The following is a 25,468-nucleotide window of genomic DNA, read 5'->3' as shown; positions in this document are numbered from 1 at the left end:
GAAGGGCGAGTTCATGGAACCGAGATGACCCCACTCAGGTTGCAGTCCGACTTACTTGGGAGTAAGTCTTATTGCTTTCAGTGGAGTTTACGCCTGAGTAGACATGCCTAAGATCATGCTATTATTTAAGCGCCCCTCCCCCCTCACACGCTGGGGCCCTGATCTGGATGTTGGGGGGGGGGGGCTGTGTCTATTGTATAGAGTAAAAGGGGGGGCGGGCACCTCGTAATTGTTAGATACGAATGCAAAGTTGCCTACGGCAAGTCCCATCCCCCAAGGCATTTACAGTCCAAAGTATTATGGGGTAGGGTGGGGTTCCGTGGACAAGAAGGGAAGGGACAGAAGAATGTGAGCAAATGCAGTCACTTCATTATACTCTCTCTCTCTCTCTCTGGTGTGTGTGTGTGTGTGTGTGTGTGTGTGTGTGTATATATATATATATATATATATATATATATATATATATATGGTTTATCCCACCCTGTAATTGCGTTGTGGTTAATGGGTGGAGATCGACCCTTGGGGGCAGGATGAACCGGAGTGGGGGGAAAGGGGAATTAATTGGTGTTTTAGCGTGAGTGTGCTTATTTTATTGTCCACTTTTGTAAGCCGCCTTTGGGGAAAATCGAGTATAAAAGGCGGGATATAAATACTTAAAATAAAACAACAATGCCTCCCCTGTTGAATCATGGACGTGTGTGTTTACACGTACAGATGGAGCATCCACCTTCTTCCAGTTCTTGCCCCCATCCTTTTCAAGGTTGTGTTTATTACAGCATCCTAGAATCTTCTTTCCTCTTTTACGAATCTTACTGGGAAATGAATCTCTTTTCTTCCAAATCCTCCCGCCTCCCCCCGCCTCCATGGTGTCAGGAAGAGGATCAGGTGTGTGTGTGTGTGTGTGTGTGTGTCAGTAGCTCACGCAACCAGCCTCAAAAACTCCCAATAGCCCTCCTTCCTCCTCCTCCTCCCCCCTCCCTCAAGTATCCCTCCTCCCTCTCTTTCTCATTCAAACGCAGCAACTCCTGTTGTGTCAGTTTTATCTTCTTCCTCCACCACCAGCCACTAGGCAGAGCAGGATCAGCAGCAGGTAAAGGAACCCTTTCCAAAATACCCACCTCTTTTAAAGGTCTCCTCGTTATGTTAGATTTCTTCCTCTTTCTTTACAAGCCCCCCCACTCCCCCCCCCCGGCAAAGAGGGAGGGAGATAGGTGAGGAAGACGAAGATTAGCTTTCCTGCTTCCTCTAAACTTCTGCTTGTGTGTGATTTCTGCCTCGTCTATTCTGTCTGCAGCCTCTCTTCTTCCTCCCCGCCCTTCCAAGCCGATGTTTGTGAAACTTCCATGGTGTATACATAGGTATTTGTTTTCAATACTCAATATGTCGATCTTAAAGCCGAAGGAAGGAAGGAAGGAAGGAGGAGGGAGGGAGGATCTCTTTGTGAGTCAGGGATGTTCCTGGAAGCAAGGTTTGTAATGTGTTTGGCTCAAGGTTGGGGAGACGGTGGGGGTGAGATTGCTAATGAAAAGTTTATTGATCCGCTTTGTCAGTTTCATTTTGAATGCTCATGCAGAATTTGATCTGCTCTCGAGTTTGTGTATGTATATGAAAAGATATAAACTAGAGATTATTTAAAGTGTGTGTTGGGGGGGGATGTCTTTTAAAATAAACTACTTACTTGGCTCTTGCAACAACAATAGATTTGGCTAGGAGAGGAAAAGGACACAAAATTAATCACGAGTGGCAATGTGATTTCACTTCCGTATGCTGATACTTTACCTATATATGGGGAGACATTAATTCTTCGCTAATGAGCTTCATTTGGGGTGTGTTTGGGTTTTGTTTATTTGAGTTGCAGAAATCCTATCGTCAAAAGCAGTCTTTCGACATGCAATCCCATGAGCCCCTGCTCTCCATTATAATGTTCTATGTGTGAATCCCCTTGTGAGTATCTGAACTGAAGTGTAAGAGTTTTTGAAGTAATGGGAAGCAAAATTTCTATACTGGGCTTCTTTCTGAAGGGCGTTTGGATGTCAAAATAACTTCGGTTTTGTTGTTCAGAAGGACTATTCACAAAGAAAAACCAAAAAAAGCCAATTGTGTTATGTTTTTTGTTTTGTTTTTTTTAAAAAAGCTGTCCTTTCTAGAGTGACCTTGAAACCTTTAAAATATGTACCACTTTTCCTGATTCATAGAAAGGGGGGGGTGAGTGAGCAGAAGAAAGAATCTAGTATGCAGTGAAAAGCAGAAATAGGAACTTCAGTCTGTAGATGAAGTGAAATCTTTTACAGAAGAATGTGAAAAGGGAAGTTTCTGTATGTGAAGGGACAGAAGGAAATAACACAGTTTCAAAAATGTGATGGGGGGGGGGAAGACACCTCATATCATTCTTCACAGCAGATTAGGCCTTGAAAAACTTGCCCTGATATGATCAGGAAGGCAGAGAAATAAAATGCCTAACTACAAATTGAATAGCAGGCATTGGCTTGCTGACCACTGCTTACATTCTGTTGGCGGGTAGGGGCTGTTTTTGTGTGCAAAGGTATCTGAGCACAGTGCTTACAACAATGGCTTGAAAATGTTTTCTCGCCATGTTTTATTACACTTCAGGGGGTCTTCTGTAGATTTGGGACTTGAAAATCCTTTTTTTAAAAAATGTGATGACTGTGCTCACGATTAGATGTTTTCTTGGACGACATGAAAGGTCTGGCTCAAATAAGTAGGTTAAACTGCTTTCTTTGGAGGTGGGGGAGGGAAAGTGGGTGGAGTTTGATTCCCCCCCCATACTAGTTTTATGTGAATTGATGAGTCAGTATTTAACATCTGCAATGGGAATGCCAGCTTGTGATGGGTCATCAGTTACTTGTTCTTAATATGAAGAACTCCCTTCCACTCGAGAGAATTCTAAAATGTATGTTTCACGTTAAAAAGAAAGAAATCACTTTGGGGGGAGGGGAGAAGGGGGGAGAGAATTCCCGAGGCTTTCTTGAAATGATGGGACTCCTGAGGGTTTATTTCAAGTTATGATCATGCATAACAGCTGTAGTTGAAAAGATATTACAGTAGACTATTGATCTGACCTATCTAATTATATTCTCTTCCGCAAAGTCCAGGAGTTGTTGATTTCAGTTTCGCTGAGGTTGTTTTTGTGGTGATGTTTTTTGTTTTTTTGGTGTGTTTTTTTGAAAGAGAGAATAGTGTTAGCTTGTTTGGAATAATTTAAGTGTGCATATCACTATTTAAGAACAGTAGATCTGATTTTTTTTGTATAAGGTTGATTCAATTATGTCTTCATCGCTTTGGAGCTGGTTGAATGACTTGACATGAGATTAGGTGCAACAAAAGAGAAGGCAGGGGAACAACAGCTGCCTTCCAGTTCTGAGGCACTATTGCTCTTAGCAGGAAGGCATTTTATCTTTTAGTGCTGTGTTGTCAGGTTTAAATGTTAAATATTTATATTCCTGTGAAAGGTTGTTAGACTACACTTGTTTAAAAAAACAAAAACAAAAAACCCTAGTATTTAGAGGTTCTCAAAAACACAATGGTGCATATTCCTGACTTTTTAAAAGATTTGATGTTAAAATATCGAGTGATTCTAACTTTTAGCAGTGCTGCCTTTTTGGCTGAAAACACACACCACTAGTTTGTACTTGCTTGGTTGCTGTGTGGTAAGAACTTTTTAAGGTGTGGCTTTAATGGCAGCTGACTATTCTTGCTGGGAAACAAGTCTTATTTTTGGTACGGGTGTCTCTGGAAATTCAATGCGAAGCAAAACTGCAATGTTGAATATCCCCATTAAGAAAGAATTGACTTTAAATTGACCAACTGATGAGCTCTTTTTCCTGAAGTTCATCCATGTTGTCTTAAAGGAAATAAAGGCCACAATTGAATAATTTACCCCAAGTTCTGTAATCCAGCATGCATACTTTAAAGTACAATGTCTTTTTCTATGAAAGTTAAATATAAATAACTTTTTCATGATCTATAGATGTTGGGTTTTTCTAGTTGTGTGTGTGTTTCAAAAGTAGTTAATTTCTCATAATAGTAACTCATTTTAGAGTGGATGAGAAGCCATTTCCTGGATTTGTTTTAATTAAGCTCAGTTATTTATAAACTTGCAGCTACCAAAAAGAAGTGGACTCATGAAAGATGGCTGATATTTAGAGGAGTTTTAAGAGGATGGCTACTGACTCTTTCAACAGGAATTGCATTTGATTCCAGATGGAGAGCTATGGATGGCTTGGAATATCTCCTTTGTTTTGGTGGCAAATGGAAAGGCGGGGTGGGGGGTGGGGATATGGCAGGAAAAAAAGAAGGTACTCTTCACTAGCCTTTTACACTAGTTTGTTTCATCTTGGGCTTCTTTATCAAACTCTAAACATCCCAAACACTGATCTGCATTACTTATGACTCTGGTTAGATCTTCCATCCATCTAAAGAATTAAATTGGTTCAAGATTTATTTGCCCCCAATATGTACAAGATCAAAGTGAAATGCACGTCTCTTATTCCAATCATGTTACTTGAAAGTAAGTCCCACTACTATTAGTGCGGCATACTTTGATCAAGGTGCAAATTATTGCATTGGTTGCATAAAAAAAAGAGTTGGAAAGGGAATTATATACCTCATTTGGCTTTCAGTATGGTAATTGCTGTGTAATACTGAGACTTTGTGATTAAGCTTTATAGGCCAAGGAAGTAGTAATAAATATGGTCTAATTTTAAAAATATATCTAAAACTAGAAGAAAACCCACTACTTTTATGCAAGTATGTAGAAATGTTATGCATGCCACAAAACAAAAAACCTATTGCTAACCCATAGGAGGGAATGGCTTCTCTGCCCTTTACCTATAGTTAAAATGACTAAGCTTTCCTATCTTTAGGCAAATTTGAAAGAGAAGCTTGACCTTTGAGTTTACTTGCTCTCACAGAGATTCAGGATGATTAAATAACTAAGACTATTGCACTATCATTTACTTATTTATCTCATGTCATCCTTTCCAGTTCAGCCTTCTATTTAAATGTAGAAAATCAGCAAAATTTCTGCCACAGCAGGGCTGCCATTACTAGGCTTACAAGCACTCCTTTATTCTCATTCACTTGATTAGAACATCAGGAGTCCAATACAATTGGTCCTTCCCTCCCACCCCACTTCACATAATTACATTTGCTACGCCTTTGGCATAGAGAATATTTATTCATAATGAACATCTTTTTAGCATTTTTAATGATACTAACCCTTGTGCAAGCTGCCAGCAAATAAACATTAGCAGTGAGATAATACAGGAAAAAAGTATAAAAATAAAAGGATGGATGATCTTGTCAGAGATTTAAGCATTGATTTAAACTGGGGAAAACCATGTTTGGATAAATGTGTGTTTTACAGAGGTTATGGACCTTAGAACAGGGGTGAACAGTCTGTACAGCTTGTGTGTGTAAATGGGGCTTAGTAATTGTAAAGGGAGGTTTACTAGCCCAAAGCTGAGCTGGCAGCACTTCTCCTATTTTTGTTCCTGTTCCCAGTCTGGGGCCACATGTGGTTGTTCTGAAAGCCTGTTTTGTAGTTGACCAGCAGTTGAATTTTTCCTTTACACTTTTTAAAAGATTGGTTCATAATAAAGTTAAAGAACAGTTTGTCCAAGCAAGGCATCCTTTGGTCTATCCAAGAATTGAAAGAATTCCAAGAGTAGAAATTGCTCATTTTTCAACCTCTGTGAACTGTTCACATCAACCATATCAGCAGCTTTTGTTTAGCATCCTCAGATGACACAGCAGTAGAGGCCAGTAAATAGCACTTACTATTGCCTGTCAGTGTTTGTGTGTGAAAAATTAGATTAACTTTTGCCAACCCGGACTTGAGTTGGTGTATGTTTGCCCATGATGGCATTCTACTTTTCAGGAAATTATTCCTGGCACTTTGGATAAAGTGACTTCTTTTTTTTTCCCCTTTTTTTGTCAGGTGAGATTCTTTATTTGGCCTGAACAACAAGCTCAGCATAGAAATCATACAGTTTGCAATCAAGACCCACTTGTGCTGCAATCCTGCACATTTACACCAATTTTTTAAAAAGGGATCCAGGTGGAATCCCGGAAATTACAGGCTGGTTAGCTTAACTTCTGTTCCAGGTTAAATAATAATAATAATAAATAATACATTTATTTCTTACCTGCCTCCCCCCCTGGATTGTGGCAGGGAACAGCATTAAATACGATATAATACATAAAACAGGTTAAAAGAGCGTAAAAAACCAATACAATATTAAAATTAGGGGTGTGCATGGACTCCCCGCTCTGCTTCACTTCCAGATCCGCGATTTTCGGATCGGGCCGCTTCGCCCCGCCCCTGCTCCGCCCATTTCCACTCCGCTCGGAGCTCCGGATCCGGATCGGAGCTCCGTTTTCCCCCCCCCATAGGGTTGCATTGAAAGCTAAAAAATTAAACAACTTTTTTTCGGTTCAAGTTAGAAACCTCACGTTTGGCACCATGACACCTCATGGACGTATACACACGCACGCCAAGTTTCAAGGCAATCCCGTCATCCCCTGATTTTTGGAAAATTTATGAAAATCGGGCACCCCATTCAGACCCCTTGGGATAGCTCCGTCAATTTGCACGTTAGAAACCTCAAACTCGCCACCATGACAGCTTATCCATGTGTCCACATGGACGCCCAGACTCAAGGCAGTCCCATCATCCCCTGATTTTTGGCGGGGCTCTAACCTCTAACGCACCACCCATAACCCTAAGTCACACCCCTTTCGATAGCTCTGTCAATTTGCACGTTAGAAACCTCAAACTCGGCACCATGATAGCTTATCCATGTGTCCACATGGACGCCAAGTTTCAAGGCAATCCCATCATCCCCTGATTTTTGGGGAATTTTTGAAAATCGGGCACCCCATTCACACCCCTTTCCATAGCTCCGTCAATTTGCACGTTAGAAACCTCAAACTCGCCACCATGAAAGCTTATCCAGGGATACATACGCACGCCGAGACTCAAGGCAGTCCCATCATCCCCTGATTTTTGGGGAATTTATGAAAATCCAACACCCATTCACACCCCTTTCCACTAGCTCCATCAATTTGCACGTTAAAAAGAAACCTCAAACTCACCACCATGACAGCTTATCCAGGGATACATACGCCGCACGCCGAGACTCAAGGCAGTCCCATCATCCCCTGTTTTTTGGCAGGGCTTAAACCTGCAGACCTCTCAATGGGGCCATTTCAAAGGAAATCCCAACATGCCATGAATTGGGGAGTAGAGATCAACCTATATGAATCTTCTTCCACACTTGAAAAATGGATTTGAAACTTCCAAAACTCCAAGTGAGCGCAGGAATCACTTCTCCCCTGAGTCAAAGCCAGACACACACAACATCCCTGCAAGGCGGGCAGGGGAGGAGAGAGGGAAGGCAGGCAGCAGACATTTCTGGGGGCATAAGGAAGTGAGCCAAGGATAAGCCAGTAATGCATATAAAATGGAATAAATAAATAAATAAACGAAGGAGGGGTGGAATTAAAAGCAGCAGTGTTGCTGAATAAACAGCAAGAAGAACTTTTAAAAAAGGCTATATCTGTCTTTTACCAGCAATAGGGGGACGTGCCCAGGGGAGGGGGAAGCAGCAGCTGCCAATTTGACTGGTGGTCAACCAGTCTTTTAAGAAGCAAGGCTGTCAGTTCAACTCATGAAAGCCATTGCTCCACCGCTAAGAAGTGGAACTGTCACTTCAACTCATGATAGGCATTGCTCCACCACTAAGAGAAGTAGACTGCTCACTTCAACTCATGATAGGCATTGCTCCACTGGGTTACTCTCTTTGGAAGGCTCTGATGGCCTTCCAAGTACAGGAGAGAGTGGGGGCACGTCCACAATGAGATGCCCTAGGGGAGCTCATCCCCTTGCACCACATCTTTTCAGTTGTTCCCCAAAGTTAGGGTGGGTAGCAGTGCTGTGTTTCTATCTCTTATTATTGGCTTAGTATATGATTTCACAGGTTGTGTTTGTGCATTTGGTGGGGCTACTGTTTTAAAAAACACTGGGAAAAGTCTGTTCAGACTAAGAAAGAGAAGTTTCCCAGAATCCCAAGTTACCCGTTTTGCCTATCCCCTCCTCCAACTTTGGGATCATGTGATCATGACCGGGAGTTGACTCTGCCCCTCAGCAATCGAAAAGGTAATCTTTTTCCCGCCTTTACCCTACTTTTTTAAAAATTCTAGCGCACGACCCGCACCACGCAGAGAGGTGAGAGTAGTCTCAAAATGACCCCCATCCACGACTCTCTGTGCACAAGAATTTTCAGAACGATAGCTTCAAAAACAACCCAGTTATCTATGGGCGAAATGTTTCAAGATGGTGATCGGAGCGCTCCGCGAAAAGAGAAGCGCTCCGAAAATGGGCGCTTCTCTTCGCCTTGCTTCTAGGGGTCCGCGGTCCGCTTCTACTCCGCCTCTGGGCAAGGCGGAGCAGGCCAATTCGCTCCTGCTTCTGCGCTTCTAATAGGAGCGGAGCACATGCCTAATTAAAATAGCAATCAAACATCACATCTTAAAATTCTTAGGTTTAAAATTCATCTGGGTGGGCTTGCCAGAAGAGACTAGCTTTTATGGCTGTCTTAAACTCAGAGTGTATTAAGCCGACCAATCTCCTCCGGCAGGCCATTCCACAGTCTGGGGGCGGCAGAAGAAAAGGTCCTCTGGGTAACAGTTGTCAGCCTAGTTGTGGAGTAATTTTTAAATGAATACTGTTATTTTTATACTGTTTTTATGTTTTTTAATATTTTGTATACTTTTAATGTTTACTATTTTTAATTGTTGTAAACCGCCCAGAGAGCGTCGGCTGTGGGGCGGTATGTAAAAGTAATTAAATAAATAAATAAATAATTGGTTGAAAGCGTTATTAAAGATAAAATTAGTAAACATATAGAGGACAAGCCCTGCTGAAAAAGAATCAGCACAGCTTCTGTAAAGGTAAGTCCTGACTTCTAAAAGTTTTTTGACAAAGTCCCTCATCAAAAACTCTTGAGCAAACTTAACAGTCATTGAATAAGAGGAGAGGTCCTCTCATGAATCAGTAACTGGTTAAAGAACAGAAAGCAGAGATTAGGAATAAATGATACATTCTCCAATTGAGGGAAATAAATAGCGGAATGTGTATTGGAGTGAATGTTTTTCAGTTTGTTCATAAATGATCTGGATTTAGGAGTGAGCGGTGAAGCGGCCAAGTTTGCCAATGACACCAAATTATTTAGGGTGTTTAAAACAAAAGGGGATTGTGTGAGGAGCTCCAAAAAGATCTCTCCAAACTGGGCAAATGGGGATCCAAATGGCAAATGTAGTTCAGTGTAAGCAAATGTAAAGTGATGCGTATTGGGACAAAAAAAACCAACTTGAGGTATAAACTGACAGGATCTGAGCTAGCTGTGACTAACCAAGGAAGAGCTCTTGGGATTGTGGTGGATAGCTCAATGAAAATGTCAACCCAGTCTGCGGCTGCTGTAACGAAGGAAAACTCCATGTTAGGCATTATAAGAAAAAGAATTGAGAATAAAAGTGCCAGTATGACACTGCCTTTATACAATTCTGTAGTGCGACCACACTTAGAATACCGTGTACGGTTCTTGTCACCATACTTAAAAAAGAAGAAGATATTATAGAGCTGGGAAAAGTGGAGAAAAGGGCAACTGAAATGATCAAGGGGCTAGAGCATCTTCCCTATGAGGAAAGGTTGCAACAGCTGGGGTTGTTTAGCTTGCAAAACGGGGAGGATAAGGGGAGACATGATAGAGGTGTATAAAATTAGGCATGATGTGGATAGGGAGACATTTTTCGAGAATCCCAGGTCATCCATGAAGCTGATTGTTGGGAAATTCAGGACGGATAAAAGGAAGTACATCTTCATGCAGCACATGGTTAAACTATGGAATTGACTACCAATTTGGAGGCCTTTAAAATAAGGATGGATCAATTCCTGGAGGAGAAAGTTATTAACGGCTACTAGTCTTGATAGTTATGGCTACCTCCAGTGTGAGAGGCAGTAAGCCTATATACACTGGGTGCTGGAGAACATGGGTGGGATGGTGCTGTTGCACTTATGTTTTGCTTGTGAGTTCTTGGTTAACATCTGGTTGGCCACTGTGTGAACCGAGTGTTGGACACTTGGTCTGATCCAGCATGGCTCTTATGTTCTTACATGAGAGTAAATCCCATTGAATATGGGACATGAGCAAACATGGCTAGGATTGCTCCGTTTATTTTATTTATTACATTTCTATATTGTCCATTAGCTGAGGCTCTGGGCAGTGCACATTTAAAGCCATAAAATACAAAAAGTGTCAGATAAATTGAAAACGTTAAGAGTTTTTTTTAAAAAAAGACAATATAAAACCAGCTAAGTTAAAATCCACGGAAAGCCTGTGTGAAAAGGTATGTTTTCAGGAGGTGTTTAAAAGATGCTACGTTTTCTACCTCCCGAACTGCCCAAGGGAGGGTTACAGAGAAGGCCTGGCCCCAAGGTTTTTCATGGTGACATTCTGTTTGTTTCAGAATGGCCATTAGAACCTCCTCTGACAATTGTACCTGTCATCCGGGTGCATATAAGGGAAGGCGGTCTGCTAGATACGTTGGTCCAAAGTTGTTTACGACTTTGTAGGATAACAAAATAATCTTGTATGTCATGACGAATAGAAACTTAAAAATAAATAAATGTACCATTGGCTTCCTTAAAACATGGATTCCCTCTGCAGAGGCTGTGAACTTGAACAAGAAATCTGGGGTAGGGGCTTGATGGCAGCCAGTGACTACTTTGTATTGTTTCTCTCCAGCCCAATAATATAAGAGAGAAGAATTGTTGTATTATGTAAAATCTACTTCAAAATGCAAATCAGCACCTTATTGCCTTTCCTTTATGGTGAATATATCTTGCTTGTAGGTATCACAAGGGAAACTAGAAAAGGAACTTGGAATAAAACCAAAAGCGTTGCAACATGTTTTTACGTGACACTCAGATGTATTTGGTCATATAGCAGCTATTCAGAGTTGAAAATTGTTTTATCCAATTAGAAAATCTTCTCTGGACCTTATGTTCAAAGATGATTGGGTTCCTGAACTCCACAGATGTCTTGAATATCATGTTCTTGGTTGTTTAACCAACTATATTTTTTTATACTCGTTAAGGCTGAGTGACTAGAACTCTATGATTTGAAAGCAAGTGCTTTGTTAAAATCCTTCTAGCCTATATGTTGGGCAAGGCAAGGAAGGGAGTGAACATTTTAATAAATGAACATCATTTTGTCAAAAAACGTGAATGTCTATTATAACCCCATTATGCAACGTCCTATGTTTCATGTATGGCTGGGATGGCTATGGCAGTCCCTTGAAAGAACAAATCAACTAAATTGTTAAATATTAGTTACCCTGCAGTGATGAATCTGGTGAGCAGTTATAATTACTTGGCAGATTACTTCATGCAGCCTTTTTTAAGTGAAACCTTTCCAACAGCATTAGTTTTTACTGAAATAGTCACATTGAATCCGAATAGCGATCTTCTGGACCTGCAGATAATATTTAAAGTATTAAATTGGGCTCTGTGTTGATCATCTAGAGAGAGAACTGTTGTGCAGAAATTCTAACTTTTGAATATATCTGCTTTCAAGTCTCTTCTATCTTGGTTTACTAGTCCAACTGTGTGTATCTTCGTTTGCAATGGTAGAACTTCCCAATTGATTTTCATATACAGTGCGAAAATTTTACATTTTACATAAAAAAAAAAAAAACCACTTTGCTCTTGATCAGCAACAGGCCCACATGATGAATATGGTGTTGTCAGGTCTTGCTCAAGATATTTTGCTGCCTAAGGTGAAGAACATGGTGGCACCTTCTACTCAACCCCATTCACGGTACAGCAGCTGACTGGATTGGCAGTTGAACCTTCAATCCTGGTTGCAGTACACAATCCTCCACTGTTCCTGAGGGCAGCATGCTTACCTAGGGCCAGCAAACTTAGGGGGCTTGGGAGCGCGGGGGGGGGGGAGAAGGGTGAGAAGTGCTTCTGTCCCCCTTCAGTGTCCACTGCCTGAGGCAGGCTCCTCACTGCCTAATGATAGGGCCAGCCATGCGTTGGTGTGGGAATCAAACATTTGAGTGTTTGAGATGAAGCCTTTGATTCAAATACTTACTTTTCTCACTCGCCGCAAATTCATTCTGTGGGTCTGTTGATGACTTGATTTTTAATTAAAGGCATGCTGCTGACTGTCAAATCTATTTTAGATTTGGTGAAGTGCAAGTTGACACACTCAGATGAATAAAGTGGTACAGAATGTTGGGAATAAACCATCATGGACTGCAGGTGAGAGATCATGTCTTTGCATGGTCCTCCGCATTAAAAACAAAAACAAAATCCTCCCTGTATATGGCAAATGTTAAGGAAAATGCTAGGCTAGAACTCTCTCTGATAGGCTAGTTTTTCCATGGTGTGTGAAGTCTTGGAGTAACTTTCAGTCATACAATACACCACCTGGTTTAAGATCCCAGTAACATGGGGCCACAAGATGTATTTGAATGTTTATACTGATTTTGGAAAACACAGATTGGACCAAATTTGTTGATTTTTATAGCTGCTCTGCCTTACGGAGTGCAGGGCATGTAACAATTATCAGGCACTTCTTCTAGTTGTTTTTCTCTTTGGGAAAGATTCTGGCTCTTAGTACGTTGTTGGCCATAAATAGTCATAGCATTAGTATGCTTCCTTGCTGCAATGTTATGCACGCCATTAGAAAGAAACTAGATACTGCTTGTCCATCTGGGGTTTCTTAGAGTTCTTGTACACGAAGTCTTATGTCTTTAGATGTACCTTATTTTAAAAAAAATGCTTCTCTGGAATATATTCATAAAATTGTTTTTAGTTCTTAAACTGACTCTTCTCAGCAATGCAACACAAAGGGATGGATTATCACAGTGGATTATTGACACTGTAGTACTTCGAATTATGTTTGATGGGCTTTAAGACAGATTAATTTTAGTATTGTTAAAATAATAGTTTTTAAAGTGGGAATAAGGTTGTGTGTGTATAATAAGAATTGCAGTCTTACTCATAGCAGGTTAACCTACAAAACTAGATTTGGCAACTCCAGTTCACAGAGAGAATGAACTTTTTCCTAAGACATAAAAGTGTCTAGCTGCTGCTTGATGTTACGTGAGACAGAATGACCCAAAGTAAGGAAACTTACTTTGAATTGCATTACAGGGACTATCTTACTACCTTGACCAATTACTAGAGGAGTGGAGAGCCTGTGTGCTCCAGATGTTGGACAATAACTCCCATCATTTCTTATCCTTAGCCAGGCTGGCTGGGAGTGATAGGAATTGGAGTCAAGCAGGATCTGGAAGGCTGTAGGTTCCCCAGTTTTGACCTACTAGTATGAACTCCAAAAATGCCATATTGCCCAACCTGGTGCCCTGCAGATATTTTGGACTTCAACTCCCATCAGCCCCAGCCATCATAGCCAATGGTAAAGAATATTGAGAGTGGTCTAAAACATCCACAGGCTGGGGATGGGTAGCCTATAGGGATCACACCTACATCACCTTTAAGAGCCAGTGTGGTGTAGTGGCTAGAGTGTTGGACTGGGAGAGATCCGGCTTCTAGTCCCCACTTGGCCATGGAAACCCACTGAGTGACTTTGGGCCAGTCACAGACTCTCAGCCCAACCCACATCACAGGGTTGTTGTTAGGATAAAGTGGAGACAAGGAGGATTATGTACGCCACCTTGGGTTCCTTGCAGGGAAAAAGGAGGGATATAAATGCAATAATAAAATAAATCACCTTTCTTTTTCTCCCTCTCCCTTTTACATGTGAAGTGTTTACTAAGTGATCACATGCCCCAGGGTTCACTTACATGAATATTGTTTTACTGAAACAAATGTATTAAAAAAGTTTCCCTTTCTAAAGCTGAAGTGTTTTAACAATATGTCTTGAGGTTTTCACACATCACACACCTTTTTTCAAATGCAGAATTGCATAATTGAGATCCTGGTTCTCTAATGCACACCAAACAATGGGAAACTAATCCATACATTCTATAACAGGAAAATGCAAGAAGAGGCTGAAGGCATGCCTTAGCTGTTTGTGTCTACCCTAGGTCAGGCTGACTGAACTAATTGATGTACGCTGGAACTTCCAGTGCTAATTAGAATATATTTAACACTTTGTTCAGAACTGGATGCAGGCAAATGTTCCACCTTAAAGAACTTCTAGTATGACCATTGTCTTCTCTGTCAAACGTGGGGTTAGAACATGGGAAGGGTGTAATCCAAAGGTAAGGAAGGCTTTTAGTATCAATATGTGAGGCTTTTCTTTGTTAAATCTTAAGCACATGGCATACTATGGATTTTTTCCAGGGGTTCATGGGTAGTCGTTCCCTGCAAATGACCAATTGATATGACTTGATAAGGAGGAACAGGCTGGGATCAAAGCATTAATTGGGTTAGTTCAGGGGTGCAAATTCTAGTGAGATCTCCCCCCCCTCAAAATCACAGCCACTCAGGCATATTTCAAACTACTGTTGCAACTGCCTTACCAGATGTAAAAGCAATTTACCACACACCATGGTTGTAGTTCTTCAAGAGATAGCATTCTCTTGAAACAAATTGTGGGGAAAAAATTCTGTCATTTCCTTGGATCTTATTTATTTATTTATTTATTACATTTTTATACCGCCCAATAGCCGAAGCTCTATGGGCGGTTCACAAAAATTAAAACCATAATAAAACAACCAACAGGTTAAAAGCACAAATGCAAAATACAGTATAAAAAGCACAACCAGGATAAAACCACGCAGCAAAATTGATATAAGATTAAAATACAGAGTTAAAACAGTAAAATTTAAATTTAAGTTAAAATTAAGTTAAAATACTGAGTGAATAAAAAGGTCTTCAGCTGGCGACAAAAGGAGTACAGTGTAAGCGTATCTTGGGCAGCATATTCCAAAAAATGAATGTGCCAGAGTGAGGGTGCTCTGATCCTATGTGTATTGAATTGGCTCACGTGGTCCTTGTACTTGTAGAAATAAGTTATTTCTGATATAAGCTTCCATGAGCTAGAGCATACTTTGCCAGATGCATAAATTGTTAAATTGACTGAGATTATAAATACATACAGGTTCAGAAGAGAACAAAGTGTAAAAGTGTGGGGCGAAAAGGACATAGAAACAGGGGGCAGCAGTACATCTGTGACATTCCTATGTAGTTCCCAATTATTACAGGAATCACAGTCGTGATTCCTGTTGTTAAGGCCGATGAGTAAGTTGAGCATTCTACCATTATAATTTATTAGCGGGGGGGGAAGGGGAATTTAGGGTCCTAAAATGAAAAATATTTCAGGAATCTTTCTGAAACGCGGTACTGCCAGAAAGAAATGCTGGCTTTACATTCCCTGCGCGTTTCAGGGAGATTCCTGAAATATTGAGGTCTGGGTGGGAGTTTAAAGCAGAAAAAGGGAGAGAAAGTCTGTCTGTCACAATCTGCTTTGTTTTGCTCGGGGGGTGGCGACTTTTTTTTTGCGCACTCGCAGCGCAAAAGGGGAAGCCTCCCGGCGTAATCTAAAAACAGGATTAAATTCCCCTATCTATCCGATTGATGGAATGGCCTTTCTTTTTTTAAAAGACCGTTCCATCAATTTTTAATTAATTTTTTAAAATCCCATGTTTCTCAATGGGGAATCTGATAAGCTCACGCATGCGCGTGAGCTTCAGAATCCCCAGAGAGAGACGGAGAGCAGGGAGAGCGCGGCTGGCGCTCATCCCTGACCGGTCAGGTAAGTGGGGTGAGGGGAGCTTGCCTGGAGCCGCTGCTGCATTCGTGCAGCAGCGGGCCCAGGCGTAGCGGGAGGGGGGAAATTGGGGGGGGGAAGTCGTCCCCCACCCCCCGGTTTCACCTTGTCCGTCGGCTGCAGGCCCGGGTCTGCAGCCGACTTGGGCGGAGGGGGGGGAGGAGAGGGGGGCCCGCTTCGCTGGGGTGGGGGTGCAGGGGGACCTTCCCTAACCTCGCCGCCGCTCAAACTGCAGCGGCGGCGAGGGCAGGGAAGCAGCGCGCCGCTGGTGTGTGTATGTGTGAGTGTGTGTGTGTGTGATTGATTACCTGGTCTCCGCTGCTGCCAACTGCGGCAGTGGCCGGAGGCTAGGCAATCAATCACACACACACACACACACACACACACACACACACACACACACAGACAGACAGACAGACAGACACACAGACACACACACAGACACACACACACAAACACACACACACACACACACCAGCGGCGATTCCCGGCTGCAAGCCCGGGTTTCAAATGAGCGCCAGGCCCGCTCAGTTGAAATCCGGGCTTGTAGACGACTTGAGAGGAGAGCAGGGACTTACCTTGCCTTCTTCCTCGTGGTTCCTCATGGCTGGTCTGGCCGGAAATGTACTTCCCTGCCGGAAGTGACGTCACTGTGACGTCACTTCCGGCAGGGAAGTACATTTCCGGCCAGACCAGCCATGAGGAACCACGAGGAAGAAGGCAAGGTAAGTCCCTGCTCTCCCCCGGCGCGCGCGTGAGGGGGGGGGGGCGGCTACCCTGGCGGCGGCAGCAGCGGCGGAGGCAGCAGCAGCGGCGGCTACCCTGGCGGCGGCTGTAGATCAGGGTAGGCCAAGCCGCCCCGCCCCGCCCCGGTGGGGTTTGGGGCCTTCTCTGCCCCGCCGCCACTGCCTCCGCGGCGGCGGCAGCGGCGGCTGGGTCAGAGAAGGCCCCAAACCCCACCGGCGCGAGGCGGCGCGGCCTTCCGTAACCCAGCCACCGCCGCCTCCGCGGAGGCAGTGGCGGCGGGGCAGAGAAGGCCCCAAACCCCACCGGGGCGGGGCGGCTTGGCCTACCCTGATCTACAGCCGCCGCCGCCAGGGTAGCCGCTGCCGCTGCCTCCGCCGCCGCCGCCAGGGTAGCCGCCCCCCCCCACGCGCGCGCCGGGGGAGAGCAGGGACTTACCTTGTGTCGCTGAGATGATGATGATGATGATGATGATTTATTGCATTTTTATACCGCCCGATAGCTGAAGCTCCCTGGGCAGTTCACAAAAGGTATTATACCTGTATACCTGTACTGAGTACTATACCCCTACTGAGTGTAAATGCAGGCATGCTATCTGTAGTGACTCTGGCCTGTTAAGTTCCTGAGCAGTTTTGGCTGCTAACAGTACCAGCATCTTCATGTGTTTTCCATAACCTTAGATCAGTTCTGTCTATCTTTTTTTTTTTTTTAATGTAGTCTTGTGGTACTTGGTATTTCATTCACTACAAGTGATGGCTGTCTAGAGTCTATTGTGAAGTATAATATGGCTACTCTGCTATATATAGTCTAGTGTGTTTTGTCTGACTCATTTAAAGCATCTTTACAGAATTCTCTTGGACTGAGACTCTGATTCCTTTTTAATAAATATGAGAATATTTATTTATTTCATTTCTATACTGCCTAATAGCCAAAGCTCTCTGAACAGATTGAAAGCAGATGTGGAATTGTATTGCAATGTGCTGAAATGCATGACTTCCTTTTTTGAAATTATGAACCCTGAAGTGCTGGATCATTAATGGAAAGAAATTTTATTACTGTCTGCTTGTTTTTATGCTCCAGAAATGCAGCTGCAAAGGTTGTCATTGTGAGATTGATTCAAGAATTCTTTAAGGTGAAGCTGTTGGATTTTAACACAAAAACTTTACACATTTTGTTCATTTGTCCTTGCTTATGTAAAGTAACTGGTTTAGGCTAAAAGTTACAGTTTAAAAATTATATTGTTGATTTGAAAATTGGCTTTCATATTCTTTTGATAAAAAACAATTTTCCAATTCAGATCTGCTTTTCTGTGGTTAACAACATTACTTGACTCCGTATTTTTATTTCTGTAAAAACTGAGCTGTGTTGCTTTTTAAGGACTTGATATTTTAGTTAATCCATGCTTCTTTACCAGTTTGATGTCATGCTTCTTGATTTGACTTCATTCTTTATTTTTCCTGGCCACTATCTGTGTATGGGTCCCAGGATCTCTTTAGCCATGTTGTCAACCTTGGGAGGGGACATAGGTCAGTGTCAGGATATATGCTTTATATATCTGTTATTCCAGGATCAATTCTTGGTCTTTCTGTTTAAGTGATACCTGATAGCTGGAGATGATCCCTGCCTGAATCATTGGAAAGCTCTTTCTAGGCTTTTACACACAGACACAACGTTCTCCTCATGAGGAGTTATTTGTCATAGACAGAGTGGGGAAAATATTGTCCAAAAATATGTATCCAAAACCAAGTCCATCCTTTTGCAGCCACAGTGATTTATAATCTTGAGATAAATTAATCATCCCAGATGTTGTTCCTCTTTTGTAATTTTTCCAGCTAAGTTCTAGATAATGATATCTAATTATAATAGTGAAAAAGCATGTGCTACAATGTTATCATACAATAGCATCTCTTCACTGATGTTCCATTTAGAAGCAGTCTATTGAATACTAGTGAGGTGTGATATATTTTGGTAGAGATATTTGATAAACCTCTGGGTAATTGAATGTGACCATTGTCTAACAGCAGGTATAGGCAGACTTCAGGCTTTGTTTCTAGAGGAATCAAGGCTGGAACTATGGATAACGAATTGGTGCCAGGGGAAAAATAGTGGCTGTGTTTGGACAACACGCTAATCAACAGTTGTTTTCCATTTGTTCATAACCCCAACTTTGTTGATTAGCATGTCATCTGAACTCAGCCAGGGACTGTGTGTGCCTATTGTGGAATCAGATGCAAAATGGTGGTTTAAGGATGGAGCTACTTAAGACACTCATGAGCCATACACTCATGATCACAAGGTGATTTTAGATTGTAAGCCATATGGCAGATTGTCTTGTTTTGTTTTACTCTGTACAGCACCATGAAAATTGATGGCGCTTTATAAATATTATTAATAATAATAATAATAAAGCGAAGCCCCACCCTCGTAGTCCAGCCGAGCGGCAAAAGGCGCCGCTGCCGCCCCGTGTGTGCCTGGGCCAGCGCGGCTCTCTTGTCGGTATCCACCGATTTGCATGCAAGGGCTGAACTGCAGGTTGCTGAGGCAAGTTGGGAACAGTTTCTGAGAGGGGGGGATCGGGATTTGCCTGCGACGGCGCCCCTGAACTCACCAGCTTAAAGGAAAGAGGAGGAGGAGATGAGGGAAAGGCAATTAGTGCTTATTACAAGGCTTTCGGCAATTGAACCTCACTGAGATGGGCATGTCTATCCTGTGCATTCAATGCTGTTCGATAGGATCTACTCTCAAGCCTGCCTAAGATTGCTGCCTTAAAACTGCAATTCTTTGCCTATTCACCTGAGCTCAATGGGAGTTTTGTTTAGACGTGCATGAGATTGCACTGTAAAACAAAAACAAAAAAGTCCTGCAATTCCCAGACAAAAAACCCTGCAATGCTGGGAGTTGTAGGACTTTTTTCTGGCTAAATGTGCGTAAGATTATTAAATTGCATAATTCTACCCAACCACCAAACAATCAGAGCATAATAACCTACTCTTGTTGCTCACATAAGGCACTGGTGATCACCTCTAAAGCTCTAAATGCCTTCAGCACCTGTAGGAATATTTGGGGGGCCTAAGATCAGTCATGGAGGCCCTGCTCCCTTGTAAGCCCAAAGGTTTTTTAGGTTGGTGGCCACAAAAGACAAGGCCTTTTGTGTGGTGGCTCCATTTTGCAATACCCAGGATGTGTGCATGGCTCCTGTAAATAGGCCTTAAAGATATGGATGTTCTAGTCTGCTTTTGAAAATATGCATGTCCATCTTTATTTTATGAATTGGAGGGTTGTGGGGGGGGGTGTTTTTAAACTTTCTGTTATTTTAAATACTTTATGCTGCTGTTCTAGTTAATTGCATTTTATGTTGTATTGTTTTAACATTTTATATTGTAAATTGGTATAAAAGTATTTTAAATAAATAAAATTTTACTCTGTGATTCCCATTCTTGTACAACTGTGATTTCTTCCTGCTATCATTTCTGATCTCTGTTTTTATAGGAAATAAACAAGAAATACTGGCAATCTTTATAAATTATATAAGCACAAAAGATTGTGGCTTGAAGGATGTTGCAACTTTTTAAGGCTTTGGTACACTGTGACTTCAAGGAAAAGAAAAACATATTCTAGGTAATAAACACAAGGATTAAACCTCCTGTTTTGCACATGTTCCTCCAAAAGCTTTCAAAATATCTATACTTGTCTCAAAGACTGCAGTTTGCCAACTGGATTAATAAAAGCACACCCAGATTTGCCACCTTCTCTTTCACAGGACTGTTATGCCTTTATTTGTATGCCAGCAGCAGGTGTTTGGTTTTTTTTCACTACTGCATTTCCATGTTGCAAATAAGAAAGATTCATATGTTGGATTTATGTGTGTTGTGCCACTGTTAAAGGCACCAGAATTTTGCCAAAGTTGGTAACTCCAAGGTAGAGTTAGCATTTTTTTTAACCACCCCTCTAATAGCAACTTCATTTTCATACATTATGGTAATGCGATAATTCTTATCATGCTTTCTGCAGATCCAACTTCCCTTTGGAAGCATAGGGTCAGGCCAAGTATAGTAAGTTGGCAATCCTACCCTAAGGGCTTCGCCATACATCCCTAGATTGGACATGCTGGCTGAAGTAGGTAAAGTTGGAGTGCAAGAACAATTTGAATATTTTGAATTGGAGTCCAAAAACTTCCTGACTGTTAGAGTAGTAAGACAATGGAATCAGTTACCTAGGGAGGTTGTGGGCTCTCCCACACTAGAGGCCTTCAAGAGGCAGCTGGACAAGCATCTGTCGGGGATGCTTTAGGGTGGATTCTTGCACTGAGCAGGGGGTTGGACTCGATGGCCTTGTAGGCCCCTTCCAACTCTGCTATTCTATGATTCTATGTAGACAAGCACAGGTTGTTCAACCCTTGCCTACATGGCACAAGTATCGAGACCTGTTGAAAAGTTGGCATCCATAATGAGACACCAGTGATTTGAGCCGAAAAGGCAAGCAAATACTAAGCTGGAGATGAGGAAGAGAAACTGGTGAGGATGCAAAGACTGGGTCAAGCCTCGGGTTGCTTTCACAAGAAATGCTTTTTTGTGGCTAGCTTGGTTTTTTTGTTGTTCTTGGGTGCGCGTTTTCTCTTTAGACAATGCACACATGTTTATTTTAGATTAGTTTATTAAATTGATATATACTCCACATAACCAAAAGGAGTCCCAAAGCAATTTACAAACAAGGATAGAATACAATATATAATAACATTCTCATTTAAATCATACACAAGTACTAAAAAATGTCCGTTCCAAAGGTCACCCCACGCAGCATAAGAATGAACAAGAAAAATAACCCTCAAGGCAAAAACCTTCAAATTATCCTAGCAGTAAAGAAATGCCTCTGCCGGCAACTGAGAGGTTAATGAAGTTGGCACCAGCTGAGCTGTACACAGTAGTTGCTGGGGAACATCACACACATTGGGATTTAGATACAGGAATTTAGCTGGCAGTTTTGGAAAACTTTGTCCCTCCAGTTATCGTGGCATGTTTGACTCGCATCAGCCAGAGGCAATGCACTCTGCTCATGTTCAGAGAATCCTAGAATAGCAGAGTTGAAAAGGGCCCTGAGAGGCTATCTAGTCCATCCCCCTTCTTAATGCAGGATCCACCTGGGATTCATCACAACATTGAAAGTCACAGGAGCCTTGCCTCTTTTGTATCTGGTCAAGAGGGCAGGGCTCCTGCAGCTTAAATTGTTGTTTTGAAGAGAGAATTTCACCAGGTGGTGCATGCATACAAATGACACCTGCTGAAATTCCCTTTTCTATGCAACTGTAAAAGAGGCAGGAGCCCTGTACTCCTTTGCATATGGTCACAAGGTGGGGCTGGTGACTCCGATGTCAGTGGGTTTATGAATCCGTGGGTATTTGCATAGAATTGTAGGATTTTATGTCTAACCTTGCATAGGATTGTAGGATTTATGTACCCACAGATTCATAGCCCCACCGACATTGGAGTCACCAGCCCCCTGCCCCTGTGACCATATGAAAAGGAGCACAGGGCTCCTGTATCTTTAACAGTTGCATAGAAAAGGGAATTTCAGCAGAGGGGAACCTGGTGAAGTTCCCTCTTCATCACACCAGTTAAAGGTGCAGGAGAAAAATATATTCTTTACTTAATTAACATTAAAGAATGGTTGTGCATTCTTTAATGTTAATTAAGTAAAAAATATAATTTTTTTACAGTTATATTTATAAATATAAATTTCAGCAGATATCATTTGTATATATGGAGAACCTGGTGAAATTTCCTCTTCATCACAACAGTGAAAGCTGCAGGAGCCTTGCCCTCTTTTAAATGGAGTCACTCTAGTACAGCTACTGCAGCTTTCACTGCTGTGATGAAGAGGGAATTTCACCTGGTGTTGCATGAATACAAGTGACACCTGCTGAAATTTCCTTTTCTATGCAACTGTAAAAGATGCAGGAGCCCTGTACTCCTTTGCATATGGTCACATGGTGGGGCTGGTGACTCCGATGTCAGTGGGTCTATGAATCCATGGGTATATGCATAGGATTGTAGGATTTTATGTCTAACCTTGCATAGGATTGTAGGATTTACGTACCCATGGATTCATTCAGCTTGCACTGTTGTGATGAAAAGGGAATTTCACCAGGTGTCATTTGTATATATGGAGAACCTGGTGAAATCTCCTCTTCATCACAACAGTGAAAGCTGCAAGAGCCATACTACATTGACCACATTTAAAAGAGGGCAGGGCTTTCGTCATCCTTTACAAAAAGCCATGAAATTCAATGAACAAAAAACCTACGGTTTATAAAACAACGTTAAGGCCGTACACTTTTCCACCAAGCACCAAAAAGCGGGGAAATTGGGAGTTAAGGCTCGCCAGCCTTAACGCCACATCCTCCCTAAGGAGGCAGAAAGTACCAGTGAAATTCTCATTCTGCCAAAGCAGATAAACCATGAGGACAGGATGGAGAATAGGATATGCAGAGGTGACTGTGGGGTTGTGGAAAACTGATGACGAACAACTTAGAGCCACCTACTTCTTTTTTTGTTTAGAGCAGCCCTTCCCCAACCTGGTGCCCTCCAAAGGTGTTGGACTGCAATGACGGAGCAGGTAAGAAACCCCATCCCCTCCTGCCTGGCCCTGCTGCCAGGTGAGCCCCAACCCACTTACGTGTTCCATCGTCACTGGGCCCGGGCTTGAACTGAGCACCCTGGTCCATCAGGAAACTCAATTCAAGCCTGGGCCCGGGGACGACGGAGCAGGTAAGCAACCCCCTCCTGCCTGGGCCCTTACCTGGACCCGCTGCCACTGCTGTGCAAACTGCAGCAACGGCTCCAGGCAAGCCCCCACCCCAGCCCAGCCCACTTACCTGCTCCGTTGTTGCTGGGCCCCAGCTTGAATCGAGTGCCCTGGTCCACCCGGAAGCAAGTCCGCACCTGCAGCCTTGCTTCTGGGTGGACTCAGGGGCTCCATTCAAGCACGGGTCAGGCCATGATGGAGAAGGTAAGTGGGGTGGGCTTGCCTGGAGCTGCCACCGCAACAGTTTGTGCAGTGGCAGCTCCAGGTAAGGGGCCAGGCAGGAGTGGGGTTGGCTGGAGCTGCCACACTTTGTGCAGCGGTGGCAGCAGGTCCAGGTAAGGGGCCAGGTGTGTGTGGGGTGTGTGTTCTTACCTGCTCTGTCATCGGCTGGCCCTGACTTGAATTGAGCCCCTGGGTCCACCCAGAAGCAAGGCTGCAAGTGTGGCCTTGCTTCCGGGTGCACCAGGGCGTTTAGTTCAAGCCCGGGCCCAACGACGACAGAGCAGGTAAGCGGGGTGGGGGTGGGGGGGCTTGCCTGGAGGCGCCGCCCTACGTTCCCCATCCTGTTGTCCCAGCATTCCTGACCATGGGACATACTGACTTGCAATGATGGATCATCGTAGTCCAACACCTTTGGAGGGCACCAGGTTGGGGAAGGGCTGCTCTAAACAAAAAAAGAAGTAGGTGGCTCTAAGTTGTTCGTCATCAGTTTTCCACAACCCCACAGTCACCTCTGCATATCCTATTCTCCATCCTGTCCTCATGGTTTATCTGCTTTGGCAGAATGAGAATTTCACTGGTACTTTCTGCCTCCTTAGGGAGGATGTGGCGTTAAGGCTGGCGAGCCTTAACTCCCAATTTCCCCGCTTTTTGGTGCTTGGTGGAAAAGTGTACGGCCTTAACGTTGTTTTATAAACCGTAGGTTTTTTGTTCATTGAATATAGAATATAAGAACAGAAAGTGACCTGTTCAGAGGGGAGCAGTCACTATAATAATACTATATCTCTGGCTAAGCTAATTTAGGTTTTATTGGGGAAATAGGAACGCCTTAGTTCCAGTTAAGTCCAAACCAAATTCGTTGAGCCTTCAAAAGTAAATTCCATGTAAAAACCTCTTAGCTATAATTTGAACTTGGTAGGGACTTTGGTGTGTGTGTGGGTGCCCTTTCTTAGTACAACCCTAAATTAGCAAAGCTAGAAAGAAAGTGTTAACCACAATGACTAATATTGTGAATGGATCATTCTTTTCCATTTGGGAGCTATGTAGAAATATTTATTATGCAATTTTATACCACGCCTATCTACAAACTTGCACTTTGATGGCTCACAGACTAAAATAAATATCGCTTACTGCTATCAGTTGAATTCCTGGCATTTTGGATGCAGCATTTTCAAAATGTTTCTGGGTCCTATGATCCGGTTCACATGCAACGAACAACCCATATTTTTTAATCATAGAATAGCAGAGTTGGAAGGGGCCTACAAGGCCATCAAGTCCAACCCCCTGCTCAATGCAGGAATCCACCCTAAAGCATCCCTGACAGGTGGTTGTCCAGCTGCCTCTTGAATGCCTCTAGTGTGGGAGAGCCCACAACCTCCCTAGGTAACGGATTGACTTGGAGTACACCTTTGCAAGAGTGCTTGCTCCTGAGCACACCCCATCCCTAGGTTGTTCTTTGTTACACGTGAACCTAGAATTCTGGGTTGTTGGGAGAAACAACCCAGAGTTTTAACCCAAGAACAAAGTATGAGTTCAAATATGGGTTGTTTCTCCATCAGTAATCCAGAGTTCTTGGTTCACACATCATGGAGAACAACCCAGGAATTATTTAGTGCACCGGATGCAGGCGAGGAGTCAGGAGTCATCTCCCTCCCTCCCATATCCATACACAGGTATCTCTGTGTATGAGTATTAAAAAAATCCACATCTAACTAAAGGGAGCTCTAGTGCATCAAACTTAGGCTACGATAAATCTGTTAAAGCAAAACCAGAAATTTTCTGGAACTTGTGGTGTCCATTGGCAATGTGATAACCTATATAAAATGCTTTTGTGGCAAAGAAATGAAAGTGGCCAAATTTCTGTGCACTTGGTT

The 25,468-nt window shown here is 42.8% G+C and overlaps 1 protein-coding gene across 1 annotated transcript in view; it reads left to right on the top strand.

The window, feature by feature from the left end:
• Window positions 1–1,028: 1,028 nt before the first annotated feature.
• ZNF217 (zinc finger protein 217) overlaps window positions 1,029–25,468 on the top strand; it is a 45,776-nt gene continuing 21,336 nt past the window's right edge. The window contains exon 1 of the mRNA XM_063146366.1: window positions 1,029–1,090. The gene's annotated coding sequence lies outside the window, so the exon portion shown is untranslated. The remainder of the gene's footprint in view (window positions 1,091–25,468) is intronic.

This window comes from Elgaria multicarinata, chromosome 1 (assembly GCF_023053635.1).
Source record: "Elgaria multicarinata webbii isolate HBS135686 ecotype San Diego chromosome 1, rElgMul1.1.pri, whole genome shotgun sequence".
Lineage (NCBI taxonomy): Eukaryota > Metazoa > Chordata > Lepidosauria > Squamata > Anguidae > Elgaria > Elgaria multicarinata.
This window is presented reverse-complemented; position numbering and strand designations above follow the sequence as displayed.